Source organism: Saccopteryx leptura, chromosome 1, assembly GCF_036850995.1.
Source record: "Saccopteryx leptura isolate mSacLep1 chromosome 1, mSacLep1_pri_phased_curated, whole genome shotgun sequence".
Classification (NCBI taxonomy): domain Eukaryota; kingdom Metazoa; phylum Chordata; class Mammalia; order Chiroptera; family Emballonuridae; genus Saccopteryx; species Saccopteryx leptura.
In genome coordinates, this window is record NC_089503.1 from 244,998,562 (window position 1) to 245,021,634 (window position 23,073).

At 49.9% G+C, this 23,073-nt stretch overlaps 1 protein-coding gene across 3 annotated transcripts in view; it reads left to right on the forward strand.

The window, feature by feature from the left end:
* Nucleotides 1-6,928: 6,928 nt before the first annotated feature.
* Nucleotides 6,929-23,073, forward strand: part of CSNK1G2 (casein kinase 1 gamma 2) — a 29,493-nt gene continuing 13,348 nt past the window's right edge. The window contains exon 1 of one of the 3 annotated variants that reach the window (XR_010746192.1): nt 6,929-7,400. The gene's annotated coding sequence lies outside the window, so the exon portion shown is untranslated. The remainder of the gene's footprint in view (nt 7,401-23,073) is intronic. The other 2 variants (XM_066342613.1, XM_066342621.1) reach the window with 2 other exon arrangements.

Consider the following 23,073-nt stretch of genomic DNA (forward strand, 5'->3'; position numbering starts at 1 on the left):
TGCATGTGTGAGTGTGCATTTGTTTTTTTCCTCCTAACCTGGGCCTTCCTCCTAACAAGTACCCCAGGTTGTAGACCAGGCCCAGCCTGTACACATGTACCCGGGTTTCGTTGATGGTCTGCCCTTGCCCTTGGACCCTGCCCCACAGGCACTGAACCTCTCTGTGCACCAAGGCTGGAGCCCAGCTTAGTCCCATACACCCCAGGCATCTTCGCCCTCACGTGATGTTCCCACATCCCTGTGGTGTGGTTTCCTTCAGGTTTTTTGGGGGTTTTTTAGATTTTATTTATTGATTTTACAGAGCAAGGAGAGAGACTAGAGTATAATGATGTGTCAACTCATAGTTGCTTCACTTTAGTTGTTCATTGATGGTATGTGCCTTGACCAGGCAAGCCCAGGGTTTCCAATCAGTGACCTCACCGTTCCAGGTCAACACTTTATCCACTGCGCCACCACAGGCCTGGCTCTGTCTTTCTAAATTCAATACAGTTGGCCCTGGCCGGTTGGCTCAGTGGTAGAGTGTCGGCCTGGCGTGCAGGAGTCCCAGGTTCAATTCCTGGCGAGGGCACACAGGAAAAGCGCCCATCTGCTTCTCCACCCCTCCCCCTCTCCTTCCTCTCTGTCTCTTCCCCTCCCGCAGCCAAGGCTCCATTGGAGCAAAGTTGGTCCGAGCACTGAGGATGGCTCTGTGGCCTCTGCCTCAGGCGCTAGAATGGCTCTGGTTGCAACAGAGCAACGCCCCAGATGGGCAGAGCATCGCCCCCTGGTGGGCATGCCGGGTGGATCCCGGTCGGGCGCATGTGGGAGTCTGTCTGACTGCCTCCCTGTTTCTAACTTCAGAAAAATACAATAAATAAATAAAATAAATTCAATACAGTCTTTAAAAAATATTTAAGAGTTGAATTGTGTTTCCCATCCAAATATCCTATGTTGGAAGTCAATCCCCAGGACTTTAGAATAGGACTGTCTTTGGAAACAGGGTCATTGCATGTGGGATTAGTTAAAATGAAATGATACTGGAATAGGATAGGACTGATGTCCTTGTAAAAGGGGAGCTGTGCACCCCGATACGCACACAGGGAGAACACCATGGGAAGACTGAAATAATGCTGCCACAGCCAGGGGAGCACCAGAAGCTCAGAGAAAGGCCTGGAACAGATCTTCCCCAAGTGCCTTCAGAGGGAGCGTGGCCTACTGACACCCTGATCTTCGGCTTCCAGCCCCCAGAATCGTGAAAGAATAAATTTGTCATTTCAGCCCCCCAGTCTTTGGAACATCTAGAGCAGGCATCCCCAAACTACAGCCCGCGGGCCGCATGCGGCCCCCTGAGGCCATTTATCCGTGGTCGTCGTCGTCCCCCCCCCCCCCGCACTTCCGGAGGGGGCACCTCTTTCATTGGTGGTCAGTGAGAGGAGCACTGTATGTGGCGGCCCTCCAACGGTCTGAAGGACAGTGAACTGGCCCCCTGTGTAAAAAGTTTGGGGACCCCTGATAGAGCATGCTATGTGGCCAGTGGGGAGGACCCACGGCCATGCCTGGTAGAGCTGCTCGGAGCCGGCTCTTTTTATCACATGCTGCACTTTCCATACTTCAAACAGGACTACTGAGGTGCTTAGTCTTATGGAACTGATGTAACAACCACAAACGGTGAATTAAAACAGCAGAAATTTATTCTCTCCTAGTTCTGGAGGCTGGAAGCCCAAGATCAATGTGCTGGCAGGGCTGAGTCCTGAGGCCATGAGTGGAAATGTTTTAAGCCTCTTTCCCAGTTTCTAGTGGCCCCAGCAATCCTTGTCATTCTCGGCCTATAGATACATCACTTCAATCTTTGTGCCATCATATGGCTGCTTCTCTGAGTGCCTGTGTCCAGATTTCCCTGTTTATATAAAGACATCAATCATGCCTGACCCTTGGTGGCAGTGGATAAAGCATCCTGGAATGCAAGCAATCAATGAACAACTAAAGTGATGCAACTATGAGCTGATACTTATTCCTCCCCATACCCTCTCCTCTCTAAAATCTATAAATAAATAAAAATCTTTTTAAAAAATCAATAAAATCTTTAAAGAAATATAGACACCAATTGTTACATTAGTGCCACCCCTCATCCAGTGCAACTTTATTATTTTTAAATTTTTTAAATTTCTATTTATTGATTTTAATGAGAGAGGAGGAGGGAGAGAGACAGGCAGACAGACAAAAACAGAGATCTGTTCCTGTATGTGCCCTGATCAGGGATCGAACCAGCAAGCTCTGCACTTCAGGAGACGACATGCTAACCAACCAAGCTATCAGGCTAGGGCTTATTTACTTATTTAAATATTTTATTTATGTATTTTATTTTATTTTTTTACAGAGACAAAGAGAGGGATAAATAGGGACAGACAGGAACGGAGAGATGAGAAGCATCAATCATCAGTTTTTCGTTGTGACACCTTAGTTGTTCATTGATTGCTTTTTCATATGTGCCTTGACCGCAGGCCTTCAGTAGACCGAGTAACCCCTTGCTGGAGCCAGCGACCTTGGGTCCAAGCTGGTGAGCTTTTGCTCAAACCAGATGAGCCCACGCTCAAGCTGGTGACTTCGGTGTCTCGAACCTGGGTCCTCTGCATCCCAGTCCGACGCTCTATCCACTGTGTCACCGCCTGGTCAGGCTGTATTTATTTTTAAATGTTTGTTGTACTGATTTTAGAGAGGAAAGGAGAGAAGGAAAGACAGGAACATCGATCTGCTCCTGTATGTGCTCTGTCTGGGAATCGAACCAGCAACCTCTGTGCTTCAGAGCATACTCTAACCAACTGTGCTATCTGGCCAGGGCATTATTTATTGATTTAGAATGGTGGGGGAATGGGCAACATCAACTCATTGCTTCTCATATGTGCCTTGACCAGGCAAGGGTGGGGTTTTAAACTGGCAACCTCAGCATTCCAGGCAAAGCATTATCCACTGTGCCACCACAGGTCAGGTAACTTCATTTTAACTTAATTACATCAATAAAGACTCTATTTCCAGATAAGGTCCCTTTCACAACAACTGGACAGGAGGTCATGATTTCAACTTCTTTTGGAGGAACACAATGCAATCCATAAGTGGCCAAATCTGGATCTATACCTGTATGGTTTTCCTGGAGCCACTGTAACAGCACCACAAACTGGGTGGCTCAAAACAATTTATCCCCTAATATTCTGGAGCCCAGATGTCTTGAGACCAAGATGTTGTAGGGCCCCACCCACTCTGGAACCCCAGGGGAGGATCTTTTTCGCCTCTTCAGACTTCTGGGGGCTCCAGTGTCCCTGGGGTTGTGGCTGCATCACCCATTTCTGCCTCTGTCTTCACATGGCTGTCTCCACTCTTTACTTTTTACAAGGATATCAATCATTGAATTCAGAGCTCACCCTAATTCAGCACGATGTCATCTTAATTACATCTGCAAAGACCCCATTTCTACTATAGTCATATTTTAAGGGCCTAGGTGGACATGAATCTTTTGGGGGGGATGCTATTTAACCCTCTACTTTCCTCAGGCCTTGGCCTCTAGGAGTGAGGTGGAGCTCCTCCTTGTGGCTCTCAGTTAGAGGTAGGACATTGCATATTCCACTCAGGTGACTAAGCCATCCCAGTTTATTGGGACTTTTGGGTTTTAGCACTGACAGTCCCAGGAGACCCAGGCAAATTAGGGTGCCTGGTGACCCTGCACTATATGACAATGGGGTAGGCAGATGCCTAAGAAGCCACCTGTGGCAGGATACTATCTAGTTACACTTCACAAGTCAGTTGCTTTCTCTTGCTCAGCAATCCCAGAGGAGGATCTGATTGGCACTCTGGGAAAATCAGAGATGGCTGGGCAGTCATATGGTACATACTTGGTTGCTAGGGGCTGTTCTCAGAGGATGGATAGATAGATCCTGGAGGTGGACATTTCACCCCAGGAGCTTCTGCAACCTCTGGACCTCTTTCTTCAAGGCTGCCCCACATCACCTCTCCCATGTGTCTTCTGGCCCCAGTTTTTTCTCTATTGCTCACAACTTCCAGAGAGAGAACTTTGACTTTTCTCAATCAGTTGTGTGCATATGGTGCCACACCCCACTTTGGGTTAAATGCCCTCTTCCATTGCAGTCACTGGGACTCCCTCAGAACAGTAGAAGCCAGCACTACCCACTGGTGGAAGACAGCAGCATTGGAGTTTCATGGCTGGGGGTCAGTGGGTAAATCCCTTTGCCTCTCTAAACCTGTCACATTTTGAAAATAGGGATGTGCACATCCAAGTGAGTCTCTGCACCATATGGGGAGAGATCTGGCTGCATGGTACATTAATTCAACTCAACAAAAGTGAACCAGAGTTAGCCCTGGCCAGTTGGCTCAGCGGTAGAGCGTTGGCCCAGTGTGTGCAAGTCCTAGGTTTGATTCCTGGTTAGGGCACCCAGGAGAAACGACCATCTGGTTCTCCACCCATCCCCTTCCCCTCTCTCTCTCTTCCTCTCCCACAGCCATGGCTCTTAATTGTTCAAGCAAGTTGACTCCAGGCACTGAGGATGGCTCCATGGCTTTACCTTAGGCACTGAAATAACTGTTGCTGAGCAACGGTGGTACAGCAGCTTCAGATGGGCAGATCACCAACCTGTAGGGGGCTTGTCAGGTGGAGCCCGGTCGAGGTACATGGAGGAGTCTCTCTCTACCTCCCTGCCTCTCACTTAATAATAATAAAAAAGTAAACCAGGGTTCCTGTATTGGGGCTAGCACTGGAACCCAGGACGCAGCCCTGAGCTCATCCTGCAGTCTAAGGAGACTGTGAGGATGGACCTGCCTCACATAAAGGTAAAAAAAAAAACCAGAAAGGGGCACTTGCTGCCAGCTCCTCCACTAAATCCACAGCAATTGGTACTTACTAGCCAGGATATTGTTTGACTTTCTGGGAAGTGGCAGGGAGAACAGCTCTTCCTCTGTACAATGTTATTATATAATAAAGAACCCCAAAGGGGCTGTTTCTCACCCCAGCTTTCCCAAATAGTGATGAAAGACAAAAGACATAGGAACATGTGGACCACATATGAAATGGTTAAAAATGAGAAAGTTGGAAAGGTGGTTTGCTTTTTCAAAGATCCCAAGTGATTAGAGAGAAATATGTTTGAAGCCAAAGGTCCTATGCTGGCAGTTCTTTATTCATTAATTCATGGGTTCCTATGATATACCCCAGGGAACTTTCATTAGTCCTAACGAACAGATGAAGATATGGAAGACCAGAGAGGAGCATTAACTGGTACCCACAGTCACACAGCCCCTGGCTGGCACAATCCCTAACTTGGCCTCTCTCTCTGTATTCTTTTGGCTATACAAATCACCCTGCCAGTTAGAGGGGCAAGGCTGGAGTTTGGATTTAGGGCTGAAATACCTCTAGAAGTGAAGCCATGATGCTCCCTGCCTGCCCTGGGGGAGTTGAGCGCCTGAAAGCAGATTTTCCTGAATGTCAAGAGTGGGAGGCCTGACCTGTGGTGGCACAGTGGATAAAGCATCGACCTGGAAATGCTGAGGTTGCCGGTTCAAAACCCTGGGCTTGCCTGGTCAAGGCATATATGGGAGTTGATGCTTCCAGCTCCTCCCCCTCTTCTCTCTCTCTCTCTCTCTCTGTCTCTCCTCTTTCTCTCTCTGTCTCTCCCTCTCCTCTCTAAAAAAAAAAAAAAAAAAAAAAGAATAAATAAAATCTTAAAAAAAAAAAGAGTGGGAGAGCAGAGATGGAACAGGGAAGTCTGAGGAAATAAAAACCCCAAGTTCTCCAGAATCTGGGAGGGCCGTGGAGTTCATTTCTTCCTTCATTTGCCATAAACAGACTGAGCTCCTAGAGTACGTACAGGTACGGCAGTGATCAAAGCAGTTGCAGTCTTTGGCCCAGCATGGCTGGAGGAGGAGGTTGATTTTAAATAAATACACACTTTATGGTAAGGTTCAGGTTAGAGAGGGTCAGGATGCAGTGAGAAAGGATAACAGGGGACATATGACTTGGGCTTCCTGGCGACCGTGACACTGAAAGTGGAACTGTAGGAGGAGGATTGGGGCAGAACAGGCCTTAAAGCTCACCTCTCTGCAAGGGCCTGGCTTGGCCACAAACCCTTGCCTTTCCACCGTCCCATTCCCGTCTAATTCTCCTTCTCTACTTTTTCTTTGTACCCTCCATCTGGCTACTGGTCAGTGGGACAATAGTCAAGAGACTATGGAATTTTCCTCCCATTTGATCACATCTAGCGTTAGCCTTTACAGTGCGACCCTAAGTCACTCTGCGTCGCGCTACTTTATAACATCCTCTAGAACCACCGTGTCCATTTATTTACTGTCCTGTCCCCACTTCCCTCCAGTACTGAGGTCTTCCTAGCAAGCGATGCCAAGAGTTCAGCTCACCATTTTATTCTCAGAGTCGATGGCAGGCACTTAATAAATACTTGAATGGATGCGTCTTCAATGTTAAAATGCCCCCCGCCCCCAGGAGGCACGCAGACCATGCGGAGCAGCAGGCATCCTTTCTCCAGGCTCTGTCCTGGGTGGAGTAGGGCCTCCCGCGAGTACTTAGCCACTCCCTCCCCAGGCCTCCTCTCCTCTGGGCAGTGGGCATCATTGAGTGCCAGCTGCGTGCAGGGCCCGCTGCCTTGGGTGACCCACGGCGGACAAAGTCCGAGCTGAGCCTTCCTTTGCTCCTCGCTGACGTCAACACTTATTAGGACACCGCAAAGTCCGGCCACACGGCGTCCTGGAGTCCTTTACCCTTCCGGGTCCCACCCAGCCCGTCTCCCGCCGCCAGCTCCGGAAGCCAGCCAATACCGGCGCTGACCACGCCCCGACAACGCCCTGTCGTGACGTCAGGTGGCGAGACCGTAACGTCATTGAAGCGCGGCGGGGAGGCCCCCACGCCTTGTCATGGCAACGGTGGGGTAAGCCTGAGCGGCCGACGGGAGAACCGCCCCCCAAGGGGTAGACGCAGTCCCGCTCCCGCCCCTCCTGCACGCGCCCCCGCAGCCATACGCCTTCTATGGCTTCGCGGATAGCGACCTGACTACCCAGGACTGGCCGCAAAGCGCGGCGGCCGTCGTTGGCGCTGCCAGCTGCCGCAAAGCTAGTTCCCACCTCACTCTGTGACGTCGACGCGCGCAGTACGTGCCGCGCCCTCCCCGCGACGCTGGTGGCGTAAGTGAGGGCCGCGCCGACGCTGCGAGAGGGGCGAGCCGGGCGCCCGCGCGGCGGGGACGGCCCGCGCCCAACATGCGAAGGCCAGCAGTGCGGGAGCGGGGGCTCAAGCGGGCGCCGGAGCGAAAGCGGGGCCCGGAGCGGGGGCCCACACTGCGCTGCTGAGGGAGACCGGGCCACCCAGCTCGGCCGGCTGGCCGCGGGGCCACGGCCACGGCGGAGGCCGAGAGGTAACGACGCGCGCACCCTCGCCGGCTGCTGCGGCCACGCGCTGGGCCCTCGGCCCCAACCCCGCGGACCCGGGACCGGTCGCCCCTACACCCACCCGACCCACATACCCCGCCCACTCTCATACCTCAGATCTCGCTAACCCTTTAACCCGCACTTTGTACCCTAGATTTCTGTGCCCGTATAACCCGTGGACCCCCACACTTTGCACCCCGCTAACCCCCACCCCACTAACCCCGCAGTCCAGACTCCCTGCTCCAACGCTTTCCTGAGCCCCCACATTTCGACTCCACTGCACTGTACTCCTAGACTGCTACTCATTTCTTCTTGCACTCTAGACCTTGCTCCTCCAGTGACCCCTAAACTTAGTTTTTGCCACCTTTCAAACCCACTGATCCCACATTCCAGGCCCAGCTGCCCCCACTGATCCCTCCGCTCCACACCCTGAGCTCCCCGATAACTCCTCACTCGGACCCTACTGCCCCCACTGTCCATTTAGTCCCACTCCACCTCTCCCTAGTGATCAAGCTCCCTGCCCATTCCCTATGATACACACCTGTCCAACTCTTTCCCTTGGACCCCCGCCTCTGCTCACTGGTCTCATTGTTTCTCTCCACAGCGGCACACATTTTCCCTTCCCTTTATGGTCCTGAAGATTTTGGGAGGAGAGCTGGGAAGGGGGCTTTGGGTGGGGAAGGTGTGTGCAGCAAGGAGGGTCCTTATCTGGAGTGACCTGTTAAAGGGCTGCTCAGGAACTTCTGGTCGCGACCTGGCTTCGCTTTACCACTGGCTTTGTTTTCTGGAAACACTTCAGATCCCCCCACCCTTGGGGGTGGTAGGAGGTCTGTGCGCTACCTCACAGTGACCCACTGATTTCTACCCTGCCTCAGACAGCGCTTACCCCGTTCCCTCTGCCCCAACTCCCTTCTGGGGATTAGAGGCTGTGAATGTAAGAGAAAACCTGAGGTGATGTCCAGGGCAGGCGTTGTTTGCAGAAAATGGCCCTGGAGGGTTTTCTGCGCGTAGGTGGAGTCTGGCATTTTCTCATTTTCTTCCACAAGGGCACCCAGGCCTGGCCAGTGTCTGGGACTCCAGAAGGGTGGCTGCATGTCCATCTGGTGGTGCTCCATCTGGTGCTGCTCTAGTTCCCTGGGTCCTCTGACCCTGCTGGGATGGGTGGGGCATGAACAGGCCCCCAGGCTTGTGGGAGTGAGATGATTGGGGAAGTATTAAGGCTCCTGTCCAGAGAAGAGCCACCTGCTAGGAGCTGCTCTAATCAGGGAATGGGTGGCTGCTGCAGGGGATGGAGTCACCTCGGTGAGGAACAGGCTGTGAGCGTGGCCCACAGGTTTGAAAGGGGAAGTTTGCCAGTAGTTAGTTTCTGTTTTTCATTGTTTCTCCAACAAATTGTTCTCTGAGAAAGGAACCACTTTGGGTTCTGCAGACTGATAGGCTAAGGCTAAGGCTAAGGCTTGGTGCGGCGTCCCCAAATTCTGTGCTCAGGGGCCTCCCTGGATTCTCCAGGTGTTTGCCTCCCTCAACCCCCCCGCCATGGGTTCTGTGTCCTTGCCTCTCAGGAACAGAATGGGAGGGCTGCTTCAAGTGCTGGGGTGGGCCTGATCCCAGGTGAGGGGGTCAGTTGTGTCTACTGCAAGGGTGGGGAAGCTGTCTAGAAGTAACTGACTGGACACTCCACCCCGTCACTAGGCAATGGCACAGGTCTGGTTTTTCCGTGCACCATTGGCAGTCAGCCCTTCTCTTGTAAAGTGGCTTCGTGTCTGGTGCCAATTCCTCTATATTCTCTAAAGCAGATGGTGATGGGCATCTCATTACCTGGCTCTGGGTGTCCATGCACTGTAATAACAACCCTGTGCACACTGACTTTTTTGAACTGCTGGTTTGGGTTCCATCTGATTGTCTTGATTTTATAGTAATTACTTCTGGGTGGTAAGAGGAAGCAGGTGAGAGGGGGTGCGCGCGCGCGCGTGTGTGTGTGTGTGTGTGTGTGCGTGTGTGTGTGTGTGTGTGTGTGTGTGTGTGTGTGTGTTGAGAGAGGCGCAGAGAGAGTGAGAGAGTTCAGGAACATTCAGCTGCTCCTGTATGTGTCCTGACCAGGGAATTGAACCGGCAACCTCTAGGCTCTGGGACAAGGCTTCACCCAAACAAGTTATCTGGCTCAATTTTTATTATTTTATTTATATGTTTTTTTTTAGAGAAAGAAATAGGAAAGGAGAGAGAGGAGAGGGTAAAGGGAAGCACTCATTTGTTCCACTCAGTCAGTCAGTCATTGGTTGCTTCCTGTGTGTGCCTTGACTAGGGATTGAACACTCAACCTTGTTGTTTAGGGATGATGCTCTTAACCTACTGAGCTAACTAGCCAGGGCCAGGTGAGGTTTTTTAAAACTGAAAATGTTCCTATGTGCTCATCTTAGCTTTGAGGGGGTGCCAGCACACCAGCCAGTAATTTGGGAAGCAAGCCAGCCGAGAGGCATCTTGGACAGCTGTGGAGCCACTTGTGTCTGTGGGGATTTACTGTTGGGTCTGAGCAAGGTTCCTGCAAGGCCGAACTTAGGAACAGTGACATCTTCCTTGGAATACAGCTTGTCCCATGGTTAATTCTGCCACCCCTTCTGGGCCCCCATGCTTCCCCAGGCCACCACAAGAGTAGCAGTGTTCCTGGTCGCTGTGGTTGTGGTAGGGTTGGGTCTCTATTTTGGTATATCCTTTCTGGACCCTGAAACCCAGCAGTGAATAGGCAGGACAGGAAGCTGGGCTAGGGACAGGAGAGGTGGGGCACCTTTGGAGCTGGGTGCACGGTGCAGTGTGGCCAGCGATCACCAGCCTTCAGTTAGTTCTCCGTGGTGTTGGGTGGGTCAGCTACCTTTGTTTTAACCCTGAGGGGGAAGTCAGGTCTTTGTGAAGGATCTCGGCATAGGTTGGTGTCTGGCCCTATGGTGCAGCAGTAACGGGTTTCCTCTTCTATCAGTGGCCTCTGTCATGCCCAATGAAGTCCTTGCTGTTGTGAACTCCAGCCACCTGGTGGGGACTGTCCCTGAAGGCAATGTCCCCATTTTGGCACAGCTCTGGGTTCTTGAGCCAAGGCCTAGTTGGGCTGAAAGACCCCAGCCTTGGGCCCCTCTGCATTTGTCCTCACCCCCCTCCCCATTTTGAGAGCTTTGTGAAGCCTTGCTGGACACCCTCCTTGTATCCTTATTGCACAAAGAGGAAGTTGAGGCCTGAGTGGCCTGCTGGAGTGAGGAGGATCTGGCCCTGATGAGGCTCCTTGGTAAACAGGGTGCCCAGTCCAAGGTGTGCCTCCACCTGGCTCTGCTGTCACCTAGCTCCTCTCCAGATCCTCTCTGGGGTCTTAGAACGACTTAGGGCAGCATGAGGCCCCCTCTTCAGAGTCTTCTCCCATTGGAGCCAGCCCCCTCAGGATGGATCCTTTCTCATCCAGGAGCTCAGCAGCATCCACAGTTAGAAGCCACGTCATGGTAAAAAGCAGTCTTATTGCTGTGAGTTCTTGTTGGCCTGTGTCCAAAGTCAAATGAAGTAGTGTACCAGACCCAGGCTGCAGCCTGCTCCTAGGTTATGTCCTCAAACTCCACAGAAGCATATTGACATGGAGGAGGAAAGACTGAGGCTGGTAGTGTGTGCTAGGCTAGAGAAGGTTCCCCACTGAGGGCAGGACAAGCACTGCTCACTTGGGGTACAGCCACCTCAGTAGGTGAGGGCCAGAGGACACAGAACTCACTATGTTTGCCCCCTGCAGGGCAGGGCAGAGCAGGGCAGGACTTATGTCCTTTCAGCAGCTCTCCCCTCCAGAAGCAAGAGTTCTGGTAGAATGTTCTAAGAAGACTGAAAGAGCTGCCTGTGGTCCTTGGACCTATATCACTCAGAACCTCTTCCACCAGCAACAGGCAGGCGCCGCAAATGTTGGCTGGGTGCCCCAAATAGTCCTGGGTCATCTTGAGTTGTCCTAGGTCATGGAGGGGTCCAGGGCGGCCCTGGGGTAGGCAGTCGCTGTTTAGAAGGTAGAAATATGTATATTGTTGTGAGACCTTAGTTGTTCATTGATGTTGCTTTCTCATATGTGCCTTGACCATGGACCTTCAGCAGCCCGAGTAACCCCTTGCTCAAGTCAGCGACCTTGGGTCCAAGCTGGTGAGGCTTTTGCTCAAACCAGATGAACCTGCGCTCAAGCTGGCAACCTCGGGGTCTCAAACCTGGGTCCTCTGCATCCCAGTCCGACGCTCTATCCACTGCGCCACCGCCTGGTCATAGAAGGTAGAAATATGTATAAAATGTCATTATGTGCAATTAATTTTTAAGGATTTTACTTATTGATTTTAGAGAGAGGGGAGTTGGGAGAGAAGTATCAACTCAGAATTGCTTCACTTTAGTTTATTGATTGCTTGTCATATGTGCTTTGATTCGTCCAGCCCAGGTTTTCGAACCCGTGACCTGAGCGTTCCATTTCTATCCACTGCACAACCACAGGCCAGTCTGTGTAATGATTTTATGTTGGTTATTAACTCATCTTAGAGCCTTAAAAAAGTTGTGCTTAAATGTTACCTCTTATCCAGAAACCTTCCTCAGAAGATGTGGGGTTTCAGGGCAGCTCTGCTCTTGGGTTCCCAGCCTTCACAGGGACCTTGTCTCAGGTAATCCTGATATGGTGAATGTAACTTGTCGCTGGCTTGAGCAAGGGGTTACTCGGTCTGCTGTAGCCCCACGGTCAAGGCACATATGAGAAAGCAATTAATGAACAACTAACGTGTCGCAACGAAAAACTGATGATTGATGCTTCTCATCTCTCTCCGTTCCTGTCTGTCTGTCCCTATCTATCCCTCTCTCTGACTCTCTCTCTCTGTTAAAAAAAAAAAAATCCCAAGGTCACCAGCTTGAGCATGGGATCCTAGACATGACCCCAAGGTCACTGGCTCGGCTGGAGCTCCCCAGTCAAGGTACATATGAGAAAGCAATCAATGAACAACTAAGGTACCACAACTATGAGTTGATGCTTCTCATCTCTCTCCCTTCCTATCTCCCCCCCACCGCCCCTCCTTGTTGGCTTAAAAAAAAAATCAATTATTAAGTCTTATAAAAAAAGAATTTCAAGAATATTTTAAATGTTTAAACATATCAAGTTAAACAAAATGTATTAAAATTACTTTTATTTGTTACTTTTTAAAAATGTATTGATTTTAAAGTGCGCACAGGTGCGCACAAGAGAAATATCAATCTGTTCCTGTATGTGCCCTGACTAGGGACTGAACCCATAACCTTCGCAAATTGGGATGACACTCTAACCAACTGAGCTATCTGGTCAGGGCTGTTGCTTTTTGCTTTTTAACGAGGCTACTGGCATACTGTCAACTACCCACATCGCTCATGTCCTGGGCTACTAGCATCGCCAGGGGTCTTAAGGATCTGTCCCTTCCAAGCAATTGTCACTACCCATGAACCAGGTACCATTGTGACCATATCACACAGGGAAGCTGAGGCCCAGGGTTAAGGTATTTGGCATCTCTCTGTAGCCTGCAAAGTGAGGGGCACAAGCCACAAAGTGCACTGGGGTCAGCAGGGCTGGACTCTCAGCTTTGGAGGACAGCAGAGAAACTGTCCTGTCCACTGTGCCCTTTGCTATCCTAAAACAAGCAGGGAAGTCCCCTAATCAGCTCCCCAGCTGACTCCCATCTAGCAGGTGTCCCATGGGATGAAGTACCCAACCTGTATAGGAAGCCAGAGAAAGCAGGGCCATATGTGTAACTCTGCCCTGACAGCCTGGAGCAGTGGTCAGGAACCTTTTTGGCTGAGAGAGCCATGAATGCCACATATTTTTTTTTTTTTTTTTTTTTTTTTTTTTTTTTTCTTCCATTTTTTCTGAAGCTGGAAACAGGGAGAGACAGTCAGACAGACTCCCGCATGCGCCCGACCGGGATCCACCCGGCACGCCCACCAGGGGGCGACGCTCTGCCCACCAGGGGGCGATGCTCTGCCCATCCTGGGCGTCGCCATATTGCGACCAGAGCCACTCTAGCGCCTGAGGAAGAGGCCACAGAGCCATCCCCAGCGCCCGGGCCATCTTTGCTCCAGTGGAGCCTTTGGCTGCGGGAGGGGAAGAGAGAGACAGGGAGGAAAGCGCGGCGGAGGGGTGGAGAAGCAAATGGGCGCTTCTCCTGTGTGCCCTGGCCGGGGGAATCGAACCCGGGTCCTCCGCACGCTAGGCCGACGCCACATATTTTAAAATGTAATTCCGTGAGAGCCATACAACGACCGGTGTACGTTACGCATTATCCAATAAAAATTTGGTGTTGTCCCGGAGGACAGCTGCAACCATGAACATGAGCAGTAGGAAATGAATGGATTGTAATACATGAGAATGTTTTATATTTTTAACATTTTTTTTATTAAAGATTTGTCTGCGAGCCAGATGCAGCCATCAAAAGAGCAACATCTGGCTCGTGAGCCATAGTTTACATTTTGTTTAACTTGATATGTTTAAACATTTAAAATAAAATATTCTTGAAATTCTTTTTTTATAAGACTTAATAATTGATTTTTTTTAAGCCAACAAGGAGGGGCGGTGGGGGGCAGATAGGAAGGGAGAGAGATGAGAAGCATCAACTCATAGTTGTGGTACTTTAGTTGTTCATTGATTGCTTTCTCATATGTGCCTTGACTGGGGAGTTCCAGCCGAGCCAGTGACCTTGGGGTCATGTCTAGGATCCCATGCTCAAGCTGGTGACCTTGGGATTTTTTTTTTTTTAACAGAGAGAGAGAGTCAGAGAGAGGGATAGATAGGGACAGACAGACAGGAACGGAGAGAGATGAGAAGCATCAATCATCAGTTTTTCGTTGCGACACGTTAGTTGTTCATTAATTGCTTTCTCATATGTGCCTTGACCGTGGGGCTACAGCAGACCGAATAACCCCTTGCTCAAGCCAGCAACCTTGGGTCCAAACCGGTGAGCTTTGCTTAAACCAGATGAGCCCATGCTCAAGCTGGCAACCTCAGGGTCTCGAACCTGGGTCCTCCGCATCCCAGTCTGACACTCTATCCACTGCGCTACGGCCTGGTCAGTCCTCACTGACTTTTAAACAGCTTTATTGAGATGCCACATACTCGTCTATCACAGGGGTTAGATCCCAGAACCCCCTGTGATAGGCGAAAATGCGTGAAGTAGCGACCTTATATTTATATTATTATTTATATATATTTTAAGGCCTTATAAACCCTCACCACACTCTTATAAACCTTTCCCACACTCTTATAAACACTTTCTATGCTCTTAAACCTGTTAATTTTAACAACATAAAATTCGATTAGGTACTCACCAGTGAATATACTACAACCTGAATGATGATGATGATGAATTAACGTGCAATACTGATAAGGATGAAGGTGATGACGATGAGATGAATGTACTGCACAGCCAAGAAGTGCATTACAGCTCTTCTGAAGGCGCCACTTCATCAGGTGCTTCATCAGGTGGCGCAGTATTTTCGCCCTCATATATAACTTTCATTTTTGCTAAAGGCATAGGCGTAACTGGTGTCTTCTAATGACTGAGGAAAATAGTTATGGGCAGTTGCTAGGGCTGCTTTTTCTTCTGGGTGAAAAGGTTTTTATAAACCGACATGCCACTCTCTATTGTTTTTTTTTTTGTTGTTGTTGTTGTTTTTGTATTTTTCTGAAGCTGGAAACGGGGAGAGACAGTCAGACAGACTCCTGCATGCGCCTGACCGGGATCTACCCAGCACGCCTTCCAGGGGGCGATGCTCTGCCCCTCTGGGGCGTCGCTCTGTTGCCACCAGAGCCACTCTAGCGCCTGGGGCAGAGGCCAAGGAGCCATCCCCAGCGCCCGGGCCAACTTTGCTCCAATGGAGCCTCGGCTGCGGGAGGGGAAGAGAGAGACAGAGGAAGGAGAGGGGGAGGGGTGGAGAAGCAGATGGGCGCTTCTCCTGTGTGCCCTGGCCGGGAATTGAACCCGGGACTTCTGCACGCCAGGCCGACGCTCTACCACTGAGCCAACCGGCCAGGGCCCCACCCTCGATTGTTTTTGAGGACTGCAGCAAACGAAGTATATGGGGGTCCCGTTCTTGAGCCACTCACTGAAGTTCTTTGGCCATTCTGACCATGGTTGCGAGGTGTTCGAGTGTTAGGCCAACCTCCTCTTCTTCAACCCCTAGTTCCTCTTGTTCTTCTTCCTTTTCTTCACTTGCTGACTTCATTATCTCCGTCAGGTCTTCATCTGTCAAGGATTATGAGTGGACATCGATCAGGTCATTAACGTCATCAGAAGTCATATTGAAGCCATCTCCTCCCTGTAGTTTTGCCAGTTTTATTTTGATTTAATATTCTTTTAATATGTTTTAATTAATATTTTTTATGTTGTTTTCATTTTTTTAGGCTAGAAAATGCTTATTTTACCACAAAAAACAATTAAAATAATAAATATGTAAAAATACCTATGCCTGACCTGTGGAGGCACAGTGGGATAAAGCGTCGACCTGGAACACTGAGGTCGCCGGTTTGAAACCTTGGGCTTGCCGGGTCAAGGCACATATGGGAGTTGATGCTTCCTGCTCCTCCCCCTTCTCTCTCTCTCTCTCTAAAAAATTAATAAATAAAAAATATTAAAAAAAATAAAATAAAAATACCTATATACCACAAAATCCCGTGATATAGCAAAAAATCCACGATACAAAATTAGGTGTATACAATTTAAAAATTTGTGATACAGTGAGACTGCAAAAAGTGAACCACAATATGGTGAGGGATGACTATACTTCCCTTTTTTATTTGAGATATAGTTCACAGACTCTAAAGTTCCTTGACATGGACACCTCAGTGATTTCTTAGTACATTCACAGTGTTGTGTAACCATCACCTCTGTCTAATTCCAGAATGTTCTATAAACCCCTTAGCTCACTCCTCATCACCTCCCTCAGCAACTGTGGCTCCACTTCCTGTCTCACTTGACTGTTCTAGACATTTCATAAATAAAATCACACACTGTGTGGCCTTTTGTGTCTGGCTTTTCTCATTGAGCATTGTATGTTCAAGGTCCATTTACATTATAGCAAGTGTCAGTGCTTCACTCCTTTTTATGGTTGAGTAATATTCCAGTGGGTGGATAAGAGTACATTGTGTTTATCTGTTCACCAGGTGGTGGACCTTCAGGCTGTGTCCACCTGTCCACCTTTGGCCTTTGTGAATCTTGCTGTGTGAACAATGTGCACAGGTTTGTGTACACAGGTGTCTTCAGTTCTCTTGCCTGTGTACTGAGTAGCTGAGTCATTGATGTCTTTTTTTTTCTTTTTTCTTTTTTCTTTTTTTCTTTTTTCCGAAGCTGGAAACGAGGAGGCACTCAGACAGACTCCCGCATGCTCCTGACTGGGATCCACCTGGCATGCCCACCAGGGGGCGATTCTCTGCCCCTCTGGGGCGTCGCTCTGTTGCATTCAGAGCCATTCTAGCACCTGAGGCAGAGGCCACAGAGCCATCCTCAGCGCCCGGGCTAACTTTGCTCCAATGGAGCCTCGGCTGTGGGAGGGGAAGAGAGAGACAGAGAGGAAGGAGAGGGGGAGGGGTGGAGAAGCAGATGGGTGCTTCTCCTGTGTGCCCTGGCTGGGAATCGAACCCGGGACTCCTACACGCCAGGCCAACGCTCTACCGCTGAGCCAGCCGGCCAGGGCCGTCATTGGTGTCTTTGTTAAACTTTTTGAGGACCTACTGATGATTTCCCACAGTGGCTGCACCATTTTATATCCTACCTGCCATTGATGAGGGTCTGCTTCTCCATACCCCTCAACGATTTTCCCCCCTTCTCCCGATTCACGTTTTAGTGTCTATGCCCTGGCTTCTCTTCAGGCCAGTTTTCCTGTCCTGTCCTGGGCTCTGACCCTTTATTGTGGCATCTCTCTCTGCTCAGAGTCCGTGAACACTGACCAGTTTCCAGAACCTTGTTTATTCGCTGCCCTTCTAGAAAGCCAGAAGTTCTAAGTGAGTGTCAATGCACCTGTCACTTTGGTGGCACTGGGCTAGGTCCTGCACTTTGAGACTTTCATAGAAGACAGTGAGCCAGCCAGTGGCCTTTGGTCATGGCGAGTTTTGCAGCCAGGCATCCTTGACCACTCTCCCAAGGAGTGTCTGGTGCAAGTGACCAAAAGGACCAGGACCTGGTGTTCCAGCAAATGAAACCACAAAACCAACATCCTGTTCTTGGTATTTTTAAGTAGCAAAAACAAAGTGTGCATGTTGAAGAAAATGAACCTTACAGCAAAGCATAATGACTGCTTTTGAAAAACCACTCAACACCTAAGAGGTAGGCATCATTCATACTTGAGATCTCTCCAGACACCTGAAAACAAAAGTAAGTTTATAAATGGGACCTGGCACATTATACACCTGTGCCCCCTGGGGAGTGGCCATGGGCCCCCTCCATCCCAGGCTGTGCTCACTCCTGCCTATCAACTTCCAACCAAGTTGAAGTTCAGTCCTGAAGTGGTACTTCTGAGAGCTCTGGATGAGGGTTCTGTGAGAGTCTGGGAGGGAGGCCCAGCTGGAGGGTGCTGGGCCGCCTATCTGGAAGGATGGCTGCCTAACATGTCCTGTGTTGACTCAGTGGCCACCCTTCTGGCTTGAATGTGTCCAGTTCTGGGGGACGTGTCTGATTTGAAGGATATCTTGTTACCCCAAGGAAGCTGGCTGGCTCTTTCTCCCTCCTGCATGTGATCATTTCCCTTGATCAGGGCTGGCCCTTAGGGATGATTCTGGGTCTACTCCAGGAAAATCGGGGAACTGGGTAGTGTCGCTTGCTGTGCAGGTGCTTTGGGGTTCCTTTCATTTCCTCAGCATAGGTTCCACCAGAACTTCTGGTCATGAGGTCTCCAATCCAGCATGCACCTGAGCTTTGCATCTGCTTGTACCTACTCTTCCCTGACAGCTCTGCAAGGGGAGGTGGGAGCTGGAGAACACCTCCTCACCCACTTTTCCCCACCATGACTGAGTTCAGGATACATTGTTTTCATTTTGCTCACTGAGAAGGAGGAAGGTAGATTCAGGCCTAGGAAAGGCGGGGGGGGGGGGGGGGTCGAGCCCCAGCCATAGGGACCATTTCGTGAGCTCTTGCCCACCTGCAGGGACAGCTTTGTAGGGCTGCACCATCTGCCACTTCCTCTCTGTTGCATGGGTTGTTTGGGGTTGCTTCGTAACTCTGCAGATGATGAGTGTCACTAGTCCTGCTTTGGCCATTCCTCTGGGTTGTGTGGCCTGGATAGAGAGCCAGTGTTTCGTTTAAATCAAAGTTCCCATTCCCCACACTCTCACCACTACTAAAAGTTACTTTTCTAACCCCAACAGGCTGGGAAGTAAGAGCGTCTCTGTTATTTTCTTTTGCTTTATTTTATTTTAAGAGAAAGAGAAAAGAATGTGGGGAGGAGTGGGAGGCATCAACTTATAGTTGCTTCTTATATGTGCTTTGACCAGGTAAGCCTGGGGTTTTGAACCAGCAACCTCAGCATTCCAGGTTGATGCTTTATCCATTGAGCCACCACAGGCCTGGCAAGTCTGTTACTTGAATCAGTGCATTATGCTAGAGAGCCAGAGCTTTGTGCGTCTGTGAGGCCATCTATGTATATACCTCTTCTGTAGCTTTGCCCACTTTCTCTTGGATCTGTTGGTCTGCTCTGTTCCATATCATTTGTTCACTAGTCTCTTGAGTTCCTGCATGGTGCCCACACAAAAGGCCTTGGGTGTCCTTGAGGAACTCATGGTTAGGGGGCAGGCACATGGTGACTGTATACGTGCTGCCCCATGATGGAGGGATTTAGGTGGGTGGGATGTGTGGTGGGCTGGAGGGGCAACCTTATTGGTGACATTTGAGTAGGGACTGTGCATGAGTACCATACACATGTGCTTGAGGGAGGGACAGGAAGGTAGCACCAAAGGAGATGGGAAATTTTTTTTAAATAAAATTATTTAGAAAATTAACTTTTTCTGTGTGTGTGACAGAGACTGGAGAGACAGATAGGGACAGATAGACAGGAAGGGAGAGAGATGAGAAGTATCAATTCTTTGTTGTGGCACCTTAGTTGCTCATTTGTTCATTGATTGCTTTCTCATACGTGCCTTGACCAGGGGTTACAGCAGACTGAGTGACCCCTTGTTCAAGCCAGCGACCTTGGGTCCAAGCTGGTGAGCCTTGCTCAAACCAGATGAGCCCGCGCTCAAGCTGGAGACCTTGGGGTCTCGAACCTGGGTCCTCCACATCCCAGTCCAACGCTCTATCCACTGCACCACTGCTTGGTCCGGCTAGAAAATTAAATTTAATGGCAAGTTTTGGATTTTTAAAAATAAACTTTATTTTAGAGCCATTTCAGAGTTACAGAATTACTGTGAAGCTGATGCAGATTGCTGTGTCTCCACACCTGGTCCTCCTGTTCATACCAGCAGTCAGTGTGGTACCTTTGTCACAGCTGATGAGCCAGGACTAAGATGTTATTAATAACTAAAGTCTACATTTACTCAGATTTCTTCAGTTGACCAATGGCCTCTGCCCCAGAACCCCATCAGGATCTCACATAACACTTGTCACATCCCTTAGACTCCTCTGACTGAGATGTTTCATGTGTGGATGCCCTGGACTATTGCAGAATGTCCCAGTCTGGGTGTTCTGGTATTCTTTTATTTGTTAGTTTATTTATTTTATTTTAGTGAGAGGAGGGGAGACAGAGAGACAGACTCCCACATGCACCCTGATCAGGATGCACCCGGCAAACCCATTGGGGGGCAATGCTCTGCCCATATGGGGTTGTTGTTCTGCTGCTCAGCAACTGAGCCTTTTTTTTTTTAAGCGCCTGTGGTGGAAGCCACAGAGCCATCCTTAACACTAGAGGCCTACTCTTTTGAACAAATAGAGCCTTGGCTGTGAGAGGGGGTGAGAGAGAAGAGAAGAGGAGGGGAGTGGAGGGAAGGGAGGGGAAAGGTGGAGAAGCAGATGGTCGCTTCTCCTGTGTGCTCTGACCAGGAATCAAACCTGGAACATCCACACACTGGGCTGACGCTCCAGCACTGAACCAACTGGCCAGGGCCTATTCTGGTATTCTTTTTCCATTGCACTGAAGGACATGGCCCTGCTCATCTGTCATCTTGGTCCCTGTTGTCCCCACAGCTCCTCACTGCTGACACTGACTCTATACCTCCCTGCAGGGGTGCTGGTCAGATGCCTCCACTGAGAAGTCCTTTTAGTCAGCCACCTGAAATGAAGGTGTTGAAGGGTCGTGCTCCCTTCTGAGGCTCTAGGGAGGAGGGTAGGATTCCTTCTGCCTCTTCTAGCCGTTGCCCAAGTTCCTTGGCTTGTGGCCGCATCTTTTCTGTCTCTGCCTCCATGGTCATATGACCTTATTTGCTTTTGTGTCTCTGTCTCCTCGTCTCATAAGGACACCAGTCACAGATTAAAATCCACCCTAATTTGTAAATAAGGTCACATCCCCAGACACCAGTGGTTAAGACTTATCTTGGAGCCGTGAGTGGGTATTTCAGTTGGTGGTTGGTTAGAGCATTTCTAGATACGCAGACGTTGCCAGTTCAATCCCCAGTCAGGGCACATACAGAGAAAGATTGATGTTTCTGTCTCTCTCTTCCTTCCTTTCTTTCTCAGATCAATAAACAAATAAAAGAAAAAGAAAAAAGACATCTTACTGGGGACACATCTCAGCCCACACTAAGAACCGATACAGTGTTGTAAGCATAGTTACATCAGATAGCAGAAGTGCCCAGGACAAGCCTGGTTTGACCAGGATGAGGAGCCTGCAGGGACCGTTGGTCACATGGGGTTGGGACACGCCTGCCCCCTTGAAGGACAGTTAGCTTGCTTGAGAAGATGTGAATGGGGGTTTGAGGTGTCTGTAGGGCCTGTGGGGAGTGGCCAGTGTTGTCAGGAGTGCACTCTGAGATGGTGGAATGTGCCAGACATGCTCTAAGAGGACCGTGTGCACCAGCCCCAGGCAGTAACTGTCTCATATCCCAGGGCAGGAGCCTGGGTTCCCCGCTCTTGCCCAGCCCTCCTTGTTTTCCTTCAGCTCTTTAGACGGCCTGGTGTGGAGAGTATAGAAACCCCTAGTAGCCTGTGACCTGGCTCAGATTACCAACATTTGCCAACAAACTCAGTTCCCCCATGTGTTCTCTGCAGCATTGCAGCAGGTCTCAGTGGAACCCCACATCACTAGTCTTGGCCAGTGCCTGCAGTCAATGCCAGTTCCAGAGCTGCTATATGCCAAAGCCATTCCTGTGTCCCTAGCTATCTAGAACAGGGGTCCCCAAACTACGGCCCGCGGGCCACATGTGGCCCCCTGAGGCCATTTATCCGGCCCCCCGCCACACTTCCAGAAGGGGCACCTCTTTCATTGGTAGTCAGTGAGAGGATGCATCCTGTGCTCCTGGAGTACTGTATGTGGTGGCGCCACAAAGCGCCACAGTACTACTTCCGGTGACGCTGGACGCACGCTTCACGAAGCGCATCATATCCCTTGTTATGGCTAGCAGTGACAAATATGGAACCGGACATTGACCATCTCATTAGCCAAAAGCGATACTGTAATTCCCATTGAAATACTGGTCAGTTTGTTGATTTAAATTTACTTGTTCTTTATTTTAAATATTGTATTTGTCCCTGTTTTGTTTTTTTACTTTAAAATAAGATATGTGCACTGTGCATAGGGATTTGTTCATAGTTTTTTTTATAGTCCGGCCTTCCAACGGTCTGAGGGACAGTGAACTGGCCCCCTGTGTAAAAAGTTTGGGGACTGCTGGTCTAGAAGATGAACTTTTATGAGCCACACTGACTTAGCTTTTGATCACCATGGTCTGAGGTTGCAGAGTTTTTAGCAGCAACCTTACCTTTTTGTAATCTTAATTTTGAAAACATGGCAAGTCTGTTGAAAGCGTGCAAGAAAAGTACCTGACCCCCTCTGTTCTGCATGGGCTCACTGCCACCTGTGCTTATTTTTGCTTTTCCTGAACTGTGAGCATCCTGCCACCTTCTCCATCCCCAGGGAATCTCTAGCCCTCTCCAAAAAGCACAAATGCATCTAGTCCATCTTTCTGTGACAGGTGCAGTGGTAACTGTCCCTTCTCACAGGCCTGCCTCCTTCCTCCACCCAGTCCTAGTCAGGACATGAGGCAGGAACTCTGCATGCCCTCTGGAGTGACACTGACTGATGTTCACACCCCCGATCACTGACACGTGACCTCGGGGCACCTGCTTGGCACACTCAGTCCCATGTCTGTGCTGCCTGCTGATAGTGCTTCCCACAGGTCTGGCCATCTCCTCTCCCTTTATCTGTGACTTGGTGCATAAAGACCTGATTCTGCTTAATCCTTTTCGACACTGATCTCATCCTAGGGGGCTGGGCAACTGGTTCCTGTGCAGTCATCGTGGGGCACTTCCTTCCTCTTTGTCACAACATGATATTGCAGGTGCCCTGGTATTTGTCAGCTGTGGCTCCAGGTTGGGCACACCTCCCTGGTCTGGGTCCCTCAGGGAGTAGTCACAGACTCCAGGACGTGGCTCACTGTGTGTTCATGGTTCCTGGTATGCCGTGTTGCTAGGTCTGGATGGATCCTGGGGAGGAAGCCCTGCCTCTGTGTGTCACCAAGTTCCTGGG